The 10,275-nt window shown below is 45.3% G+C and overlaps 1 long non-coding RNA gene across 2 annotated transcripts in view; it reads left to right on the top strand.

Annotated features, from left to right (window-relative positions):
• Positions 1-1,660: 1,660 nt before the first annotated feature.
• LOC310763592 overlaps positions 1,661-10,275 on the top strand; it is a 190,215-nt gene continuing 181,600 nt past the window's right edge. Inside the window, exons 1-2 of one of the 2 annotated variants that reach the window (XR_014548690.1) lie at positions 1,661-1,769; positions 1,840-1,919. This is a non-coding gene — a long non-coding RNA (uncharacterized lncRNA). Of the gene's footprint in view, positions 1,770-1,833; positions 1,920-10,275 lie in introns of both variants that reach the window. The other variant, XR_014548691.1, reaches the window with a different exon arrangement.

The raw sequence follows: 10,275 nt of genomic DNA, 5'->3' as shown, positions 1-10,275 counted from the left end.
CATGGAAGGTGGGTGGGATGGGAGCTCGCAGTGTAGCAGCTCCTGACTGCTCAACAAAGCTGATTTCAGAAAGCTCAAGGAACTATTGAGTGAGATCCCATGCCTTTGTTGTCGTTTAGTCATGTCCGACTCTTCGTGACCCCATGGACCAGAGCACGCCAGGCACTCCTGTCTTCCACTGCCTCCCACAGTTTGGGCAAACTCATGCTGGTAGCTTCGAGAACACTGTCCCACCATCTCGTCCTCTGTTGTCCCCTTCTCCTTGTGCCCTCCATCTTTCCCAACATCAGGGTCTTTTCCAGGGAGTCTTCTCTTCTCATGAGGTGGCCAAAGTACCCAGAGAGAGGGGAAACCAAGATGGATGGGGGTTTTCAAAGGTGAGATATTTAAGGAACAACTGCAAGTCGTTCCAACTAGAAAGAAAAGGGGGAGGCATTTGAAGAAACGTGTGGCCGCAGCAGAAGCTCACAGGTGACCTGAGGTTTAAAAGGGTCTTGTATATCATATGGACGAAGGGGAGAATCCTGAAAAAAGAGTGTTACTGAGGAGATTTCACCCGTCCCATATCCAAGAATCTGCTGATGTTCTCTGCTGATTCTCCAGAGAGGAGGGGGCGGTTTCTGCTCTCTACTTATTCCGCTCCAGCCTCACATCAATGAGAGAGAGAGAGAGAGAGAGAGAGAGAGAGAGACTGAGTGTTAGAGAGAGATCGTGTGTATAGATAAGGTCGCTGCTAAGAGCAGCTGCAGACACTCAGTGCAGTTCAGCATTTGAGTCCAGTTGGTGGCACTGGCTCAAGGGCGATGCTGACAGTTACCCCCAGTAAGCAAGGCTTTGTTCGGGGCGGGGGGGGTGAAATGGGACATGGCACCCCTCAGGCGAGGTGTGTGCTGAGTTTTTGTTTGCCCATGTTGAAGGAGGTTGAAATTAAAAGAGAAGAAATGTCAAAGGAAGTAGCAGCATAGCAAACAGGCCAGGGTGGACCACCTATTCCAGGAAAGAAAGGAAAACCCAACGAGCCATCATTTGGCTTCTATACACAAGATGAAGCCCATGCTTGTTAAAAGCTGCAGAAAACCTTGATAAAGATTACCAGTATGTTGGGACTTTCAGCATTTTACGGTCTGTCTGTCTTGACTTTGAAACCAGCTTTGTATTTTGTTACCTGATGCACTAACCAGTATTTACAATGAGTTATATGGGTTTTTTTTTTACATTTTTTTGTGGTTTGTTTTGTTTTTAATTATGTAACCAGCTCCCTTAATGTGACATAAAAGTTAGCTAGAGTTTGTTGCTAGAAAATTGACTTGGAGCTGATGGATGCTTTTTCTTCCTTTGTTACATTGAAGATATAAATAGTTCTGCCTTCACAATAGCTTGCTTCGAGGGCTTCTGAGTTTCATAAGCCTGCAGTTCCTACTCCCCGATGTCAATGACTGGGGGGGGGCAGTTAGGATGCAGCGCTCTCACCTCTCTCCCGGAGGATGAGGAGGGGGGGAGTCTTATGGTGAAGGTGGACAAAAAAACCCTGAAACAGGGCATTTCAGGACAGCGCACCAGAGGATTTAGATACGGACTGTATCTCTGGATCGTTCAGCTGTGATAGCTTGGAGCCGGTACAGCCAAAGAAAAAATCCACAAAGGGAGCAGTTTAACAAGTACCGTATTTTTTGCTCTATAAGACTCACTTTTTCCCTCCTAAAAAGTAAGGGGAAATGTGTGTGCGTCTTATGGAGCGAATGCAGGCTGCGCAGCTATCCCAGAAGCCAGTACAGCAAGAGGGATTGCTGCTTTCACTGCCCAGCGATCCCTCTTGCTGTTCTGGCTTCTGAGATTCAGAATATTTTTTTTCTTGTTTTCCTCCTCCAAAAACTAGGTGTGTCTTGTGGTCTGGTGCGTCTTATAGAGCGAAAAATATGGTAGTTAAAATAGACCCACTTAGAGGAAGATGGAAGTCTGTTTGAGAAGAAAAGGAATTAGCTTTAAAGAATATGGTGACATAAGTCCGTATGCAAGAACTTATGGATTTATGGTTGTATGTATGTTTTTTCTTATTTTTTCTCCTTTCTTTTTGTTTTCTTATTTTATTATATCTTCGTTTGTAGTTCTCCTTTTATTATCTTGGTGATCTTATTGTGTATGTTTGTTTATTCAGTAAGAAAATTAATAAAAAGCAATTTTTTATATTAAAAAAATCCACTTCCTCACTCTAATGTAGCAGGCAAGAGTTGGCACGGTTTCAGGAATAGCACTGTATACTGCACTGGATCTGGGCCACAGCAGGGGGCAAAGGGTTAAAGCCCCCTAATCGCCCCATTTGTTATGGATGATATCTCTCCCCCCTCCCCACTAGTGCACACACTCTGCGCACACACACCCCATTGCTCGTATTATTGTTTGATTTGGCCTACAAATGCTTGACATGTAGAAATTGTGAAGTAACTGGCACAATAAACTGATTTTATATGCAGGCACCGTGCTTCTAACCTTGCCTGACTTTAAAGCTTGTCTTCCCCAAAAGTCTGAGGTCAGAGAAACTTAATGGGGGAAATGGCTAAATAATTATCTGTGGGATGAGATGTTGCAAATACAGTACAGTGGTACCTCAGGTTACATAAGCTTCAGGTTACATAGGCTTCAGGTTACAGACTCCGCTAACCCAGAAATAATGCTTCAGGTTAAGAACTTTGCTTCAGGATGAGAACAGAAATCATGCTCTGGCAGTGTGGTGGCAGCAGGAGGCCCCATTAGCTAAAGTGGTGCTTCAGGTTAAGAACAGTTTCAGGTTAAGTACAGACCTCCGGAACAAATTAAGTACTTAACCTGAGGTACCACTTTTACAGTCATACCTCGGGTTGCGAATGTGATCCGTGCAGGAGGCATGTTCGCAACCCTCAGTGCTGCGTTTGTGCATGCGCATGAAGCGATTTGGCGCTTCTGCGCATGACATCGTTTTGTGCTTTTGAGCATGTGCGAGCGCCAAAACCCAGAAGTAACCCGTTCTGGTACTTCCAGGTTCAGCGCGGTCCGTAACCTGAAAACCCACAATCGCAGCGTTCGCAACCCGAGGTATGACTGTAAAAGCAAGTGAGAGCAGGAAGTCATTGAGGCAGGACACTATTGGCACAAAACACCTTCAGTGCTGGATTTATGTATAAGCTAAACAAGCTATAGCTATAGCTTTGGGGGCCCCAAAAAAATTTAAAGGGAAACAACTGCATGTACGTTTCCAAAATATAAGATAAAAACAAATAAAATAAAACCTACACACAGCAACAGTATTTTGTGTTGTGTAGGCTCCTACTTTATTATGTCCAAATGGCTTTAGATACCTATTAGGTCCGTAAATTACCATATAGCATATATTCAACACAAAAAACAGCGACAATTTGTTATTGACAAAGGACAGCTGGACATAAAAAGAGCCCCGTTACCTTCAGTAGCTTAGGGCCTCATCAAGCCTAAATCCGGCCATGGACACCTTCAAGAGAATAACTTTCAGCTGCTGAGCTAACAATTTTTGGGAAGTGGGGCCTTTGCTCTGTGCCTGCAATGGGCGATGGAGCAACCCTAAATCATTCACTGCAATAAAGATTGCACAAACATTGTTTTCCCCTCACATAGATTGCTCAAGCACATGTCCTGGCAAATGTTCTCCCCAGGGAGACGCTCCTGCCGCCAACCTTGTCAGTCTTCATGAGCCAAGCTAAGACATTTGTGTGTGCTCAGTCCTCCGGCAGTGGTGATAATCTTTTAGTGAGGTGGGTAGACCACAGGGACACAAAAAGTTGCCTGGCCATTGGTCCATTTCGCTCAGTATAGTCGACACTGGCTGGCTGCTCTCCAGGGTTTCAGGAAAGCAATCAACCTGGAGATGCCAGGAGGAGGAGTTTGGATTTGATATCCTGCTTTATCACTACCCGAAGGAGTCTCAAAGCGGCTAACATTCTCCTTTCCCTTCCTCCCCCACAACAAACACTCTGTGAGGTGAATGGGGCTGAGAGACTTCAGAGAAGTGTGACTAGCCCAAGGTCACCCAGCAGCTGCATGTGGAGGAGCAGGGAAGCGAACCCGGTTCACCAGATTACGAGTCCACCGCTCTTAACCACTACACCACACTGGCCAGGCATTGAAATCAGATGTTCTGCCGCTGAGAAGATTTCTGTATTAATGTGTTACAGTGGAACCTCTTGTTACGTACCGTCCTCCTTGTGAACACTTTGGGTTACGAGCTCCGGTAACCCGGAAGTAGATGCTCCCGGTTGCAAACTTTGCCCCGGGATGCGAGTGGAAGTCGAGGGGGGCGGCTGCAGGGCGGTAGCAGGAGGTGCCATTAGCAAAGGCGTGCCTCATGTTAAGAACGGTTTCAGCTTAAGAACGAACCTGCAGAACAAATTAAGTTCGTAACCGGAGGTACCACTGTACAGTGGTACATCGGGTTACAGACGTTTCAGGTTACAGACTCCACTAACCCAGAAATAGTACCTCGGGTTAAGAACTTTGCTTCAGGATGAGAACAGAAATTGTGTGGTGGCAGCGGCAGCAGCAGCGGGAGGCCCCACTAGCTAAAGTGGTACCTCAGGTTAAGAACAGTCTCAGGTTAAGAACAGACCTCCAGAACAAATTAATTTGTAATTGTTCATTTGTTTTAAATTTTTCTGGTTTAAAATTGCTTTTGCTTGTCACTCTGAGACTTTTTTGTTTTGTTTTGTTTAAGCAACAGATAGATGTAATAAACAACAACAACAACAACAATCAATAACAACAATAATTAATAGTTTTAGTATAAGAATTTTATAGGGGAATAGATTGCCCATGTTGGCATGGAATGCATGGTGGGCAGGAAATAGGATCACATCATCTACTCAGTGAGTGTCAGGCTTCAGGGAATTGGCTTCCTCCCTCATGGCAGTAATTAAGAAGATCAAACAAAAGGAACGTCTTACCAGTTAGATTCTTTAATAATCACAGTGAGAGAGAAAATAACACGTCCCCCTAAAAATGGCGGTGCTCCTAATTGAGGCACACTTCCCCCCCCCCTTATTAATCTACATCACTCTTGTAATCTGAGTTTGCGCTTTCTGTTCTGAGACTTTCTGAGCTCTTCTTGACCTTGGGCTGAGCGGAGAAATGCTATCCAGAGACTGTGTATCTGTTAACTCTCGCTCTCTTCCAGTGTTTCTTCTCCTAGCTGTTCCCCATCCAGCATTTCCCAGCTTCTGCCTTCTGAACTGTGCCCCTCTGCAAACCGCTGTTCCAAATCTATACTGTCCTCCTGCTCCTGGGAAGGTTCAGGATTAGGGGAAGGGAGTGGCTCCCATCATTCTTCCTCAGCGCAGCCCTCCTCAGCACGGTCCCTGACAGTGACACTAGCCCCACACCCTGCAATTATGCACTTAACATCATCAGTTGTGTGTATGGGGTCCACTAGATGAACAAGGACATTGGCCTGTGTACTTTTTCCTATGGAGAAACACCTAGATGCGAACAATGGTATATACATCAGGCCTGTTTATGTGCTGTTTATGTGCACAGCCACCAGGTGGTGAGACCAGCAGCAACAAACAAGCACAACTTGACTCCTTAAATGCCCCAATCCATTATATTATTGCAAATGGAAATCTTGTTTTTAGTTTGCTGTTTCTGTCTTTATCAAAATGTAGTGATTTCCCATGTTGCTTAGTGACTGGAACATGTGCAGAAGAAGGTGACCAAGATGATCAAGGGCCTGGAAATGAAACCTTATGAGGAATGGTTGAAGGAGCTGGGCATGTTTAGTTGGGTAAAGAATCATGGCAAGAAAAATTGATGGACTATGCAGAACTGGCAAAACTGACATACAAGCTACGGGACAAGGATAACTATGACTTTAAAGATGAATGGGATCCCTTTACAAAGTATTTGAAGACGCAACAAAACGAACTGGACTCCTTATCTGGCTTTGAATAAACATTCACAAACTTTTTATTGATAATAATCAGCTAAACAGTTTGAGGATCTATGCAACTGTGTAACATGCAGAAAACAGCATTCTTAGAGAAATCAAAGACTGGAACTGAGGGAAATTAGGGGGTGGGGGTGGGTAGGTTTTGTGTGGGAGGGTGGGGGGAGGGAGGAAAATGGGGAAAAAATAAGGATGATATGCTTCTGGATAATATGTTTTGTTTTAATTTTGAATAAAAAAAGTTTTAAAAAATAAAAGAAAAATGAAGAGAGAAAAAGGGGGGGGGGAGAAGGAGCTGGGCATGATTAGCCTGGAAGACTGGAGACTGAGAGGAGATACGATAGCTGTCTTCAAATACCCGAAGGGCTGCCACATGGAAGATGGACCATCAGGAATAACTTCTGACGGTAAGAGCGGTTTGAAAGTGGAATGGACTCTCATAGGAGGTTGTGGACTCTCCTTCCTTCAAGGTTTTTAAGCAGAGGTTAGATGGCCACCTGCAATCAATGCTTTAGCAGAGATTTCTGCATTGTAGGGAGTTGAACTATCAGGGGTCAGCAAACTCTTTCAGCAGGGGGCCGGTCCACTGTCCCTCAGACCTTGTGGGGGGGCCGGACTATATTTTGGAAAGAAGGAACAAAGAACGAATTCCTATGCCCCACAAATAACCCAGAGATGCATTTTAAATAAAAGGACACATTCTACTCATGTAAGAACGTCAGGCAGGCCCCACAAATAACCCAGAGATGCATTTTAAATAGAACAACGCATTCTACTTATGTAAAAACATGCTGATTCTGTCGGAATCTTCAAAGCCTTCAGTCAGAGGAATTTGGCACTCTCCAGGTGCCCGGCTTGATTCCCTGTTGATCCCCCCCCCGTCAGCGACTCCCGGCAAGACAAGGCGAGATCTCTATCGGCCGATCCTTCTTCAAACGTGAGAAGAACACAACCACTCCTCCCCTCTTCCCTGCCATCCCCAGGGAGGGGAAAGAGACAGACAGAAATGTCTTTACATGCCTTTATTTCTGTCTTTCCAGCAGTGCAGAAAAGAACATGTCTGCACTCCTCAGCAGCCACAGCAGAGAGAGTCCACCCATGTACTTCTGGTACAGGGTCATGTGACACTCTGAGCTAACATCCGGTGCTCAGTGCACATAATAGACTGTTCCTTGTTCCCACGGTACAGTCCCATAACATCAACATCCTGTTTGGTTTTCCAGCCATCTGGAGCACTCAGCAGCATTGCTCCTTTTTCGTAACAGATTCCTGGACCGTCCGTGGGCCGAATTTAGAAGGCGACTGGGCTGCATCCGGCCCCCGGGCCTTAGTTTCCCTACCCATGAACTAGATGGCTCTTGCGGTCCCTTCCAACTCTATGATTAAGTGATTCTCTGATTCTATGACTGCAACCCTAACATGCTGACCTACAACAGTAGAAGATGTGCCATTTTTTCCCTGTCCTGTTGCTTTTGTGACAACCTTTGATTCAAGTGCATAAATGAACAAACATAAAAGGCAAAGAAGGGATTTCAGGGCTCCCAGTCATACTTGGAGAAAGAAAAGAAAATAAGAATAAAGAAAGAAAAAGATCCAACTTCAGCGGTTCTGGAAGGGCAGCTGACTGAACGAGCAAGGACTGGGTTTGCAGAAGGTGAAATCAGCTTTAATTTAAAAACATTGCCCCTTTTCTATTGCTGCGGCGTCCCTTTCTGCTACAAGGTGATCCATTGAAACTACGAGTAACGGTCTTAGTAAACCCGGGTAAACTTTATTCTGTGCAGCAGTGCCTTAAATGTTGCTGCTGGACTGTTTTTCTAATCATATACTAAGGAGGAGACGTTGTAAGTCTCTGAGCAGCGAAAGGCCAACTGGCAATTGCATCTGGAGTAAGTTTCCAGAGCAAGATTCATCTTACAATTATGTCTTTAGTCAAGGCTAATTGCCCCAGGGGCCCTCCAATGTGCTCTCCAGATGCAAATGACATTGAGAGCATTGCTGAGGAGGTTTCACCTCTAAGTGCACTTTTTCATGCCATGAAAAACAGAGAAAAGCCTAGGTGGATTTTCCCCTAAAATACTTGAAAGAAGAAAGTGATTCTACTCCAGGCAGAGAGTGACCTACTGAAATAATTTCCAAGCCAAAGCAACAACCCACCTTTAAATGATAGGTGCTTTTCTGCCCGGACATGTAACATGCTATACATTATTATTATTATTATTGTTATTGTTATTATTTAAAGAGTTTTTATACCACTCTTCAGCCAAGAAAGGCGTATGGGTCACAAAAGAAAGTCAGTCCCTGCCCTCAAGATTACAGCCATGACACAGAAGGAAAACAGATTGTGGAGGGAGTAAACAAGTTCTTAGTTACAGGTTTTATTTGTCTTTTGGTTTTTTTCCATTTCTATATCACAAATGCACATGCAAATATATCTATGCAGTGCAGCACTCTGAACCTCAGACCAAAAGTACATAACAAATAAAATCACAGTAAAATATATTAAAGAAACAGAAGTACAAAATGGGTCATCTGACAATATTATTATAAACATCGTTTTCATAAGAAAGCTTGGCTGAAATAATACAGTCTTAAGTTGGCACCTAAGGCTCATTATAGAGGGAGCCAGCCCGATCCCATTAGGTGGAAAGAAACCAGTTCCACCACTGTTAAATGTGCCTCAGTGGCAGATCACAAATATTGGACAGGGCAGAGTGAATAAGGCAATCCTTTGAGTGCATAGACCCCAGGTTGTTTAGGTCTTCATATTCGTATGTATAGCGGAGTTGTCAGCCAGTTGTCACCATCCGTCTGTCTCGGGAGACAACAACAACAACAACAACAACAACAACAACAACAACAACAACAACAACAACAACAACAATAGTTTATTATTTATACGCCGCCCATCTGGCTGGGTTTCCCCAGCCACTCTGGGCGGCTTCCAACGAAACACTAAAATACAATGACCTATTAAACATTAAAAGCTTCCCTAAACAGGGCTGCCTTCAGATGTTTTCTAAAAGTTTGGTAGTTATTTTTCTCTTTGACATCTGATGGGAGGGTGTTCCACAGGGTGGGCGCCACTACCGAGAAGGCCCTCTGCCTGGTTCCCTGTAACTTGGCTTCTCATAGTAAGGGAATCGCCAGAAGGCCCTCGGTGCTGGACCTCTGTGTCTGGGCAGAACGATGGAGGACTGCGCCTTTGGTGGTGAAGTCAAACTGTTTTGAAGGTTGCAGTGCCTGTGGCTGTAGAGACTGATACGGGAGAGACATGTTTTGTTGCAGCTGGTGAAGGTGTCTGGCTCTGCTGATGCAGGGTTTGTGTGCCCAGCCTTCATGTCATGTTTGCAGATGTCTTGTGCAACACAGAGTTGGTCTGCCAACAGGCCTGGGGCCTGAACTTTCCATAGAGCACATCCTTGGGGAGCCAGCCGTCTTCCATTCTGAGTACATGACCAGCCAGTGTAGGCAGTGAGACAGGAGTGCCAACATGCTGGGCTTGGAAGAGCACATCTTTGTTTGAGACTCTGTCCTGCCATGTGATGCCCAAAATCTTCCTGACACAGCGCATGTAGAAAGCAATGAGGTGTCACTCCTGCCGGTTGTAAATTGCCCGTGGCTCACTCCCATAAAGCAGCGTGCTCAACACGCAAGCCTGGTAGACCTCCATCTTAGTATTGGACATTAGCCTCCTGTTCTCCCATACCCTTTTAGAGAGCCAGTGCAGCTCCCACAACCCTGGTATTACATGTTGTCGGTGTCAGGTTGTGGCAGCAGCTCCCGGCTGGTTGCCCAGGAATTATAAAAACAAGGAAAAGTTTCTTACAGTCCCTTTTTTATTTCAATTGTTACAGAGAGAGGCTATAGCAGCCTTCCTCAACCTCAGCCGTCCAGATGTTTTTGGCCTGCAACTCCCATGATCCCTAGCTAGCAGGACTAGTTGTCAGGGATGCTGGGAGTTGTAATCTCAAAACATCTGGAGGGCAGAGGTTGAGGAAGCCTGGGCTATAGCCTCTTGGATAATGGCGTTGTCCCGAGTGAATCACCACCCCCATCTCTCCCACTTCTTCATTTGTCATTCTCATCCTCTCCTCTACGGGTGCTGCTACGTGCCCTCCGTCTTTGAGCTCTTTGCTCTCCTACTTTTAAGGCTCGCCGGGTTCTGGGAGATGGAGGGTCTGGAATGCTTTCTAATGACAACGTGTCAGCCAGGTGTTGTTTTGGTTCTTCCATGATTCCCTAACATTCCCCCTCATCTGCCTCTGAGCTGTGACCTCCCTCAAACCCCTGTTGTAAATCTATACTGTCTTCCTCTTCCTCCTCTCTGG

This window comes from Podarcis filfolensis (assembly GCF_964270895.1).
Source record: "Podarcis filfolensis genome assembly, chromosome: 5".
NCBI classification, from domain to species: Eukaryota; Metazoa; Chordata; class Lepidosauria; order Squamata; family Lacertidae; genus Podarcis; species Podarcis filfolensis.
This window is presented reverse-complemented; position numbering and strand designations above follow the sequence as displayed.